The sequence below is a fragment of the Heteronotia binoei genome, chromosome 9 (genome assembly GCF_032191835.1).
Source record: "Heteronotia binoei isolate CCM8104 ecotype False Entrance Well chromosome 9, APGP_CSIRO_Hbin_v1, whole genome shotgun sequence".
In the NCBI taxonomy this organism is placed as follows: Eukaryota; Metazoa; Chordata; class Lepidosauria; order Squamata; family Gekkonidae; genus Heteronotia; species Heteronotia binoei.
Window position 1 is genome coordinate 86,565,528 of NC_083231.1, and position 12,071 is coordinate 86,577,598.

The following is a 12,071-nucleotide window of genomic DNA, read 5'->3' on the forward strand; positions in this document are numbered from 1 at the left end:
CTATTATAATGGCCCCATAGGCTACAATGGAGCTGGGGAAAAAATCAGTTTTTTTCACACCCCTATTCTTTTTTTCAGTATGATTTGTAAACTGCCTTGAGTCACAGGGAAAAGTGGAATACAAATATTTTTTAAAAAATATAAAATTTATTTAGAACCTGTAATATACATATCGCTCCATAAAAAGGGGAGAGGAATGAAAAGTCAAAGTGTTCTGGGATGTGGAATAAATATTAACGGTAAAATTCATTCAAAATAAAAAAACTTTTACAGTCAAGGGCAATATCAACAAAGAACCAAGGTAGAGAAGGTCACCATAACATATCAAGTTTGATCAGAAAGTTTCCTCTACAGAATGTGTTGGAATCTACTCCATACTACTCCCTCTTTCCCTGAAGTATCTGGAATCTGTCAAAAAGAAAGAGGAAACAACTCCAGACTTGCGTACAAACTAAGGGGGGAAAGGAAGGGGCTAGAACAAATCCACAAACATATCATTCCATACTTTCCAAAAGAAAGGGGTTTAAAAATATTCTGGGATAAACAGTTACATAATCAAATGAAATATCCACAAAGAATCTGGGCAAGAAAGTCAACATTACATCCCAAGTTTAATCAAAAACTACCCCCACAAAATACTTTGAAAACTACCCCCTACCACAGAGGGAGAACCTTTTCTACACCCTCTTTCTGGAATATAAATATTTGAATAAATAAATAATTTGGGAAGGTTGATAACAGTTAAGCAACTTCCTGTTTGTTAGGTTACACAGGGTTCTGACAGTAAAGTGTTCCTCCTCTGTTATGCCTGATTTTTTCACACATCCCTATTATGCTTTTCAGTATGATTTGTAAGCTGCCTTGAGTCACAGTGTAAAGTGGGATATAAATAATTGAATAAATAGTTTGGACAGGTTGATAACATTTCAGCAACTTCCTGTTTCTTAGATTAGGCAGGGTTCTGACAGTGATTGTTCTTCCTCTGTTATACTTGACTTGTGACGGTGGTTGTCATATTTCACTTAAAGAAAAATAAACAAAAACAAAGTAGACAGCAAAAGTCCCCCCCCAAAAAAGTACTGGTCATGTTTTCTAAGACTCAGCACAGGGTGATGGTCCAATATAGTGGCCTGAGTTGGGTAGACCTGTTCTCCAGAGGCCAGGTCTCCCAATATAATGGAAAGGGTGATTAGACAATGTTCTCTGAAAATCAGGTCTACCAATATAATGGAAAGAGGTGGATAGACCTGTTCTTTGGAGTCCCGGTTACCAACATAGTGAACTAACATTGTGGGTAAGTGGTAGGCCTGTTTTCCAGAGGCCAGGTCTACCAATATAGTGGAAAAAGGTGAGGAAACATGTTTTCTGGAGGCCAGGCTACCAATATAGTTGACTGGGATGAGTAGACCTGTCCTCTGGAGGCCTGGTTACTAATACAGTGGCACGGAGTGGGTAGACCTCATGAAATGTCCTGCCCAAGGAAATCAGGAAGGCTCCTGCTTTCTTCAAACTATGCAAAGCTGAGTTGTTCAGGAAGGCTTTTTTGCACAGGTAACAGGGGTTAAGGACTTTAATAGGACTTTCGCGATGCAATCATCATCACTCTACACAAGAACAAAGGGGAAAAGTCAGACTGCTCCAACTACTGGGGGATAACCCTGCTCTCCATCGCAGGCAAAATCCTTGCCAGAATACTCCTGAACAGACTGGTGCCCACCATTGCAGAAGAACTCCTCCCAGAGAGCCAGTGCGGCTTCAGAGCTAACAGGAGCACCACCGACATGGTATTTGTTCTCAGGCAGCTCCAAGAGAATGCAGGGAACAGAACAAGGGTCTATATGTGACTTTTGTCGACCTTACCAAAGCTTTCGATACCGTTAGCAGGAAAGGCCTGTGGCAAATCTTGGAACGTTTAGGATGTCCCCCAAGGTTCCTCAGCATGATCATCCAGCTACATGAAGACCAGCGAGGCCAAGTCAGACACTGCAACGACCTCTCGGAGCCCTTCCCAATAGGCACAGGTGTAAAGCAAGGCTGCGTTCTCGCGCCAACTCTCTTTACGATCTTCTTTAGCATGATGCTTCAAAAAGCCGCAGTAGATCTAGATGATGACGATGGTGTCTACATCCGCTATCGCACCGATGGCAGCCTGTTCAACCTGAGGCGACTAAAGGCTCACTCCAAGACAATGGAAAAACTTATCCGAGAGCTACTTTTTGCTGATGATGCTGCACTCATCTCCCACTCGGTATCAGCTCTGCAGCATATGACGTCCTGCTTTGCAGAGGCTGCCAAGCTATTCGGCCTAGAAGTTAGTCTGAAGAAGACAGAAGTTCTCCACCAGCCTGCACCCCAGGAAGATTATCACCCTCCCTGCATCACTGTGGGTGAATCAGTTCTGAAGACAGTCCAGCAGTTCAGCTACCTGGGGTACATCATCTCCTCAGATGCCAAGATCGACAAGGAGATTGACAACAGGCTGGCAAAGGCAAACCGTGCATTTGGCCGACTGCACAAAAGAGTGTGGAGCAACAAGCATCTGAAAAAAGGCACAAAGATCAATGTTTACAAAGCTGTTGTGATGACAACTCTCATCTACGGCTCCGAATCGTGGGTTTTATACCGTCATCACCTGCGACTCCTTGAGCGCTTTCATCAGCGCTGCCTTCGCACCATCCTCAACATCCACTGGAGAGACTTTGTGACCAACACTGAAGTCCTCAAGAGGGCGGAGGTTACAAGCATCGAGGCACTGCTGTTGAAGACGCAGCTGCGCTGGGCAGGGCATATTTCTAGGATGGAAAACCACCGCCTTCCCAAGATTGCTCTGTATGGCGAACTTTCCACCGACCATCGAAATAGAGGGGCACCAAAGAAGAGGTACAAGGACTCCTTGAAGAAATCCCTTGGCACCTGTCGCATCAACCATCACCAGTGGTCTGACCTAGCCTCAGATCGCAAAGCATGGAGGCACACCATCCACCAGGCTGTCTCTTCCTTTGAGAACGCACGCATAGCTGGTCTTGAGGACAAAAGGAGATTGAGGAAGAATCGCACTGCTACAGGACCAACCCTAAATCAGACTTTTCCCTGCAGCCACTGTGGCCGGATCTGCCTGTCCCGCATTGGTCTTGTCAGCCACCAGCGAGCCTGCAGCAGACATGGACTACTGCACCCTTCTTAAATCTTCGTTCGCGAAGTCAAGCCAAGAGAAATAGGGGTTAAGAACATAAAAACATAAGAGAAGCCATGTTGGATCAGATCAGTGGCCCATCCTGTCCAGCACTCTGACACACAGTGGCCAAAAACCAGGTGCCATCAGGAGGTCCACCAGCTGTGCCAGACTACAGAAGCCCTCCCACTCTTGCTCCACCAAGCACCAAGAATACAGAGCATCAATGCCTCAGACATACCTTATGGCTAATAGCCACTGATGGACCTCTGCTATATATGTTTATGTAATCTAGAGTTGTGAAAAGGTTCAGAAAATTGCATTGGTATAAGGAATGGGAGCTGTACTGCTGTGGTTGCTACTGTAAACAGTCTTTCTATATAATTTCTGCATTGTTTAATGTATATTTAAATGCTTATGTTTTGTTATTATGTTTGTTTCAGCTCTGTTTCAGATTTCTGGTTGGTTCCGGATTTCTACAAACCTAATGCATTATTTATGGATGCCTCATCATGTTGGTTGTATTTGATTTACTCCATGTAATCTGCCTTGACACTTGGTGAAAAAGGCGGATTAGAAATAATGTAAATAAATAAATCAAATATGTATTTAACAGCATGACCCCTTTCAATATTAGTAAAAGGTTACAAAGTGTAACTCTTTGATTCCCCCATGTACCAAACATATAAACAGACTAGATCCAACCACATCCCTTGAAAATTGTGACAGTGGCAGATTTGATCTTGCCGTGTAACAGAAAAATAAGTGTATCTGCTTCATAGGTTTCAAAATTCCTATATTCATTTATCACATTTATATTACACCTTTTGGCTAGTGTGGAGCCCAGGATGGTGTATGTGGATCCCTGAAAGGGCTCTCAAATCCAGACCTCCTTTGTTTCAGCAAGTTTACTGCATAACAGCCTAAGCCTTTCAGCCACACCTGATTTATGACACCAGGTCTCTCTTTGCTCAACTCTCCCTTCCCCTTCTGCATTTTTGTGTAAAAATTATGAAAATGATTTTCTTTCTTTCCATTGTTTCTGAGGAAATGATCTTATGGAACGAATGGTGTTGGCTTTTGAGGAACCACTGGACTTCTGCTTTGTTTGGCACTGCATCCTGTACCTTCCAGCCATACCCTGGAACCAATATGGAAGCACTTCTATTTAAGAATCTGCCACAATTATCTGAGGGTTGCACTTAGGTCCATTAAAATAAACATAGATTATCATGTGCTTCACAATGCAAGTTCTGGGCATACAAATAGAGCATCACATCTGATCAATATGAAGGTTTCTCACTATTTGTGATCAGAAAGCACTTTTGTAATAGGAGAAACTGCCTTAAACTAGTAAGCACAATTGCCCTGTTCATAGTGGCCAGTTCCTCCCCGTTTTCCCTGGGGCATCTGAAGATAAGATGTACAATGAGAGTAGGCTGGTTGTGTTTACATCAACATAAATGTAAAATCTTTATTGACTAGTTATGTGCTAGAAAATATAGATTTTTCAACTAGTTGATATAGTCAATATGCTAATCAATATAGGTTTTGACTGTTCTTTTCCACATTGCTCTCCCTTTTTCTAGTAAATCACTAGCCTGCATCCTTTCACTTTGCCAGGTTTGAAGCTATCCTTTGGTCTACTTCTTTCCGACCCAAGTGATTCTTCCACCACCAAAAAACACCATTAAAACTGGGGAAAGTCTGCTTAGGTTGCTGGAGAAAGCTTCAGGCTCTGCTTAGCAGAGTCCTAGGGTATAGGCCATGGTTCCTATGTTGTCCTAATATATGTCTTCTTTTGGAATGCTTTGTTAAAATATTGCAAATCACATTGTCATCCTTTGGGGTTCAATTTCCTCCCCAGGGACTCAGGATATTAAACCTCTGAACATGAATACATCTCATCTTTAATACACAAATATTTGGCATCATCTTACATGTCATTTTGAACCACTGAAAATGACAGAGCAGGGGTTTCCAACCACCAGTCTGTGGATCAGTCCCGGTCCATCGCCTGTTAGAAACTGGGCCATGAGTTGTATAATTATTTCATTATATATTACAATGTAATATTAATAATAATAATAATAAGAAGAAGAAGACATTGGATTTATATCCTGCCCTCCACTCCAAATTTCAGAGTCTCAGAGTGGCTCACAATCTCCTTTACCTTCCTCTCCCATAACAGATACCCTGTGAGGTAGATGGGCTGAGAGAGCTCTTCCCAGAAGCTGCCCTTTTAAGGACAGCTCTGTGAGAGCTATGGCTGACCCAAGATCATTCCAGTAGCTGCAAGAGGAGGAGTGGGAAATCAAACCCAATTCTCCCAGATAAGAGTCTGCACATTTAACCACCATGCCAAACTAATAGAAATAAAGTGCACAATCGTATCATCCCAAAAACACTGCCCCCCCCCATCCCCACCCCGGCCCCTGGAAAAATGGCCTTCCACAAACCAGTCTCTGGTACCGAATAGGTTGGGGGCCACTATGACAGAGCATTAGACAAGTATTTCTATCATACCTTAACCTAAAGAATAACCTAGTTGTGTTTCAACATAGGGCAGGCCAAGTTATTGCACAACAGCAGACTGAACAGACCTTTCAGTCATGAATAACTGGGGAAAGTCAGCAGTAACACTTAGCCTGAGAAAAGGGGTCTTATCCTTATTTTCATCTGCATGATACTGGAATGAAAGCTTCACTCAGCTGTGAAAAGCAGAATCCTGATTCCTGAGATTGTTGCTTGCAACTTCTGCACATGACAAACAAGTCATATTAGGGAGTAACTGTGGCCAGAACAGAAAACAAAACCCCAGGGCCCTGAGTAATGCAGACAGGTGTGGGCCCGTACTTGGAAGTAGGTACTTATGTTGTTAGCAGCCCTGAATGCATTAATGATCCCGCTAACTTGGCATGTAAAGAATGGATCAAGCCCTGAGTTACATGTCTGCTGATTCAATGAAAAAGCTATTCTTTTGATCAGTTTTCACAACCCAGGAAAATTCAAAGTGCAGTCCTGAATAATTCAAGGGTAGTAAGCAAAGCAAGCCTTGGCTCAAGCTAGGGATGCCAGCCTCCAGGGAATTACAGTTCATTACCAGACTACATTGATCAGTTTCCCTGGAGAAAGCATCCATCTGAAGAAGGTGGTTGAAATACAGCAGATGGTTAAATCCAGCAGTTCCTATGAGTAAATTGCCTATGTGAGACCACACAAGTGTGTGCTTGCAAACTGTTTATTTTGGCTGCTCTATATGCATGTATGTGTTCATTTTCATTTAGTGGAAAGGCAACTAACTGCTGTGGGACAAGGAAATGAAGACTGTATTCAGGAGAATTGTACTGCTGTATTTTTATTATGTATTTTAGGGAATGGGAAAGTCTCCAGGCTCCACCCCCAAAGTCCCCAGATATTTTCTGAATTGAACATGGCAACCCTACCCCCCCATCCCCTGCTAGTGGCAAGCAGAGCCTGGCAACCCTAGTTTAAGCAGTATAAAGTTCAAACCAGTGGTCTCGACCATGGTTCAGGACTCTCTTAGGCAGGTTCCAGAGTACCTTCAGCTGAGCCACAAACTCTGATCAGTCTGCTCCTTAACTCTTTTGGTCTCTTGCCCATGGTCCTCTCCTTGATGTCAAGTGAAGTTATAACTAGCTCTTCTTTCTGTCACATGACTCTGATGTCTCGTGACTACCTGTCTTGTGTATGTAGTTTAGTTGTTTTTGGTTCTGGAAAGTTTAAAGACCACTAATTGAGCCACCCCCACCCCCCAAAAGTAGGAATGTTTTAGAAATGAAAGGCTGACTGTGTTTAGCCAGCCCAGAGCTTTGTGGCAAATTACTGAGTTGATCACAATACTTAGCACTTTGGTCAGTCTTGGGTCAGCCACAAGTTCTCTCAGAGCAGGCTTGGGTCAGCCACAAGTTCTCTCAGAGCTGTTCCATTCAAGAGCAGTTATGGGAGAACTCTCTCAGCCCCACCTACTTCACACTATGCAAGTTATTAAATTCACAACGCCCAATGTACAGGTCGGAATATGTAATCTTATTGCATAGCCAGATCTTGGAAGTAAAGCAGGGTCAGCCCTTGGATGAGAGATCACCAAGGAAAACGTTGCAGAGCAGGAACTTGACATTGTTGTGCTGGCTTAGCACAGCCAGAGAGAGACTGCATACATTCCCCAACCCTAAATCTTCCCAAAACTCTATTTTCTCATGTTGGACCCTTCAGTCACTTGTCTCAGGTTTCTTTGTTCTACTTCTGAATTCCTGCACCTTCATATACGTTGACTTGCACCTGTGATCACTGATAAAATATTGGCAGCAATGTAAAAGTCAGCAGATTAATCACAGTCCAACAAGAAGTGTGTGTGCACACGAAAGCTCCTACCTTAAATAAAACTGTGTTGGTCTTAAAGGTGCCACTGAACTCTAACTTTTTTCTATTGCTTCAGACCAACACAGCTACTCACCTACATCTACCTTCATGGAAAGATTAGAGAAACTTAAATTGACTGTGTCATAAGTAGCAAGCCAGAGAACCTGCTGAGCTGGCAGTGTTCACTATTCCAGTCACATAAATATTGTCCCCCACTGATTTACATGGCAAGGATACATAGAAAAAAATGTCCATCCTGCTGAAAGGCCGTGGCACCACACTGGGTGTTATATACTTGCATGTGTTATGGAAAGTGTTTGGAGAGCAGGCACTGAATGTAAAATAAACTGAGAAAAGCTTTTGCCATCTCTCACAAACACATTTCTCAAGCCAGGGGCAAAATCAACACTATTAAATAACCTAGAAATATGCCAGGAATGCAGTGTTAGCGTAGGTTGCTGTCAAGATCCTGCAGAATATTAGTCTATCCTAATTGGGTCACCATTACTGCAATAAAAAAAGTCTGGGCAAAATCCACAAAAGATTAAGCATTGCTAATTGATTTTAATTGGAGCAAAAGGGATTTTATTGGGCTATCTTGTTCTGGGTTTTACAAATGGAATGTTTGCTCCTTTTCCTTCATTCTTACTCTAATTTGTACAGTTTTCCTAACATGGGAACAGGCAAGGTAGGGCCAGGTCTCAGTTCTAGAACATCTGCTTTGATTGCAGAAGGATCGGGTAGGAGATGTTATGGAAAACCTCAGCCTGAGATTCTGGAGATCTAACTTATGTTATGAGCATGCTATAATCTTACCTTACTAGCCTTTGCATTTGTGAACAGACAGCTGGGGTTGAAAACATAGGAAATAAGCAACTAGGTTTTGTTTTTTAATGCGAGTACATAAGAGACAAAATGTTGATGAAAAAAAGAAAGAGATTCTATCCCATCTCACCCTCTTCATTCAGTTTCCCAGAATTAAATGAAGTCTGATTGCCTCTAAATTCCAGATGGTGTTTGTAAGCAATAGGAGAAATGTTTCCTTCAGGACTCATTCCTAAACTACCCCCAAACACCTGTCTGACCACTGCTGGAATCAGAATGCTGGACAGATGGGCCTTTGATACAGTCCTTCATTAGATTCTTAAAACATGTGAAAATGAGTTTTCTTAATTCCCAGCTGAGTTTCATAACCAGTTGTCGTGGAAAAATTTTAAGTTGGCTCCTTCATGAAAACAAAAAAATCACTCGTACACTGTTTGAAGCACTTAAAATCACTTATTGCCTATAAGCTTTGCAGGATTTAGCTGCTTGAAGAGTATTTTAGGTCAGAAGGGTTTATCTAAGGAGATCTCAGATGGGAAAGAACCAATTATTGGCAAGAAAGATGTTTTGGTTAGTTAAGAGATGAGAAACTTAAGATAACAAGATTTTCTCACTGGACATTATCTGAGTCCAGCTGATATTTAAGGGAGATGGATATAGCCAACATGGGAGTCCATCTGTTCTAGCAGGTGCTAAGAAAGATGTCAAAGATTAATAGGCAAGATATTTATCTGAGATAAGCATGTGAAAAGAGAAGAGTTCCCATAGCCAGATTCTATATAAGCCTTAAGTTTGTTGCCACCACTTGCTGCCTGTCTTAGAGAGCCAATGCTGCTCTGGGGAGGCCAGCCAATTTCTTTTAGAGATCTCTAATAGATACGAGCTGAGAGCACTTAGAGAAAATTTTGAGAGCCTTTGAGACTTAATCTCTAAAATGCTTAGCAGTCTTAGAATCTAGCAGGTACAAAAGAAAATTATAAGTCTCTAACTAATAAAGTATAGCATATAAGACTTCTTATCTAAAACTTCTAAAACTGGAAATTGTTTTGTCTTTTCTATAAGTAGCTGGGGTACTAAGAAAAATAAAATAGTATCAGTTATTTATGGAACAGTGAGTTTGCGTCTCATGCAATAGTTGCTGGGAGAATCAATTTGTTTTGGGAAATGGTGAGTGGGGGAAGAAAATAAAATAAAAAGGGGAAATTCCCCAACAGTAAACTCTCCCAGTGACTGAGTGGAGGTTCCTTTAACGGGCCTTGCAAAGGGTTGCCAGTCTCCTACCCTCCAGCAATTTCAGTCTGGCAAAACTGCAGTGCTTCTCTTTTTTTTGCCTGCACAGAAATCTGGGCTGGGCTAAAAACTGCTGACCTTCACCATTATACCCTACCATAGCAATCAGTAAAGAGGTTCAAATGGTGGCACCAATCCTCTTTCCTCCTTTCTGTACCTGCCTTTGTAGCACTCAACTCTTTGAAGCATTATTTTCTCCTGCCCGGGCTCCATTACTGGAAGACATCAACCAGGCTGGGAGAAAAATGCTAAATGTTCTGGAACACAGTGAGTTAACCTACAGGAAGGAAGGGAGTTTAGCTGCTTTCACTTGTATATTCTGTTTTTGTAAAACAAATCAAAATAAACTCAGATCTGGCCAACATCAGGCCTGGAAAACAGGGGAAAGTGGGCTCACAGGCCAAGTCACACATACCTGTGTCTTCTCTGCAAGCAAAATTTTCATTGTTGCACAACAGGGACATGTTTGCTTATCTGTCTAAAATTTGGGATCTGGGATCTCTTGAGCAATACCATCCATGAGAATATCACCCCAGTTAGGGAGAGTGAGTTACACTCAGAACTGTGATTCACACTGCAACAACAAGCTGCCAGGAAATCCATCCTGGCTTTATGCTACACTACAATCTCAAGCTGTCCGCCCATGGCTTCTTACGCAGATTGACTGAGAGCAACCAGCACCCTAAGAGTCCATGGGGTCACTGATGCCAGAGAACTTCTAGGCTTACTCCACTCATATGCTAGCTAACAATGAAACAACAGCTAAAACAACAATCATATTGCTGTCCTAAAATGTAGGATGCCTAGCTTTAAAATTCAATACTAAAGAAAATTAATCAAGCATTTAAAATAGGGGAGGGGACAAATCTAACCTTTATGGCATGTCCTTCTGGGCCAGCAAAGGTTGAGATTTAAAAATTCACCAAACTGAAAGGAGCAGTATATTTTCTGAACCACAAATATCCACATCTGTCAGTCACATAGGAAGATTTGGGGGGATTGCCTGATGGACAAATGAACCATGTCTCTCTAGAGCAACTGAGAAGGTAACAGACCTTCTAGTTCTGTTGTGGCTATGGGTTTTGATTATGATGCTCTTGATCTTTCTCATCACAGCTCTCTGGAAATGCCAGAAATCAAACCTTGGATTTCATCCATGCACAAAATTCTTCCCACAACTGGCTGTAGGCTAAAGGTAGTAGTACAAGCAATTATAGGATATAGTTACATAGTTTACAATAAATGATGAGTCTCAGCAGCAGAAAGGATGTTCAGGGAACAGAAATTTAAGACTCCAGAAAGTAAGAAAAGGGAACTTATTTCTTGAGTCCCTTTAAGCCTTTATGCTATTATATTTCAAAAAAAGAGATCCAGTGGCCCCTAGTCATAACCACACTGATGAAGAAGGTGTCCTGGCTCTATTTATGGCTTGTTTTGCTCCTTTTTCTGTTTGTTTATTCCTATCTCTTTACAGAGCAGCCATTGTGTGACTTCAATTTTTATTACTGTCTCTTTATAGCACCAATCAGCAAGCTGTTAGTCTGAATGAATTTTCCATTGGAGAAGGAATGGCGGGGAGCAAAATATATTTTGAAGACTTCTATATGCATTAGGATAAAATGAGGATGAAGTCTTGCTTCAGAAACAAGGAACAATGTCACTCCAGTCTAGTGCCATATCATTACAATGTCCAATGTGCTTCTCTTGATTTAAGCCTTGGAAAGCTCAGAAGTTGGCTGCACACAGTTTCTGTGTCACTGTGACCATGGATAAAGTCACAAGATGTGCTGTGGCAACTAAACTGAAGGAGTCAGTGGGAGTCTCCATATCTATTAGATGAGGTCTTCTGCAGCAATCACTATCTTGAAGGTGATTATGAGAGGAAAAGAGGGAGAAGAATATCAGTAAGTAGTGTCCCAAAGAAAATCCTTGACTGTGACTCTTTCCACTAGACCTTTATTCTTCATGTTTTATGCTTAAGTTTTATGCTTCACCTTTATACTTCACTTACATAACGAGCCATTTCACACCTCAGTTGTCCAAATACTTTGTTCACTTGGTAATTTTTATGCAAAGAACAACAAAAACCTGCCATTTTCAAACATTTCCACAGCCACTATTATCACAGAAATGGATGCTGGGCAAATGTTCTCTCTAGGTTCCATAGTGTTGTTGAGCAGAAATTCTACCCCATGAGCAAAAAAAATGCTACTAACATTAAAGTTGTGAGCAAGTCAACATTTGAGTATTGTGTAAATTAGGGTTTTAGAAGATTACTTCCCTAACCATATAAAAATCTCAGAATAACTTTTTCAAATTATATTTAAACCATATTTTAAGAATAATTTAAACACTGTAAGAAAAAAACAGAATCCAGTCAAATTTCACTAGCTGTTCCCAT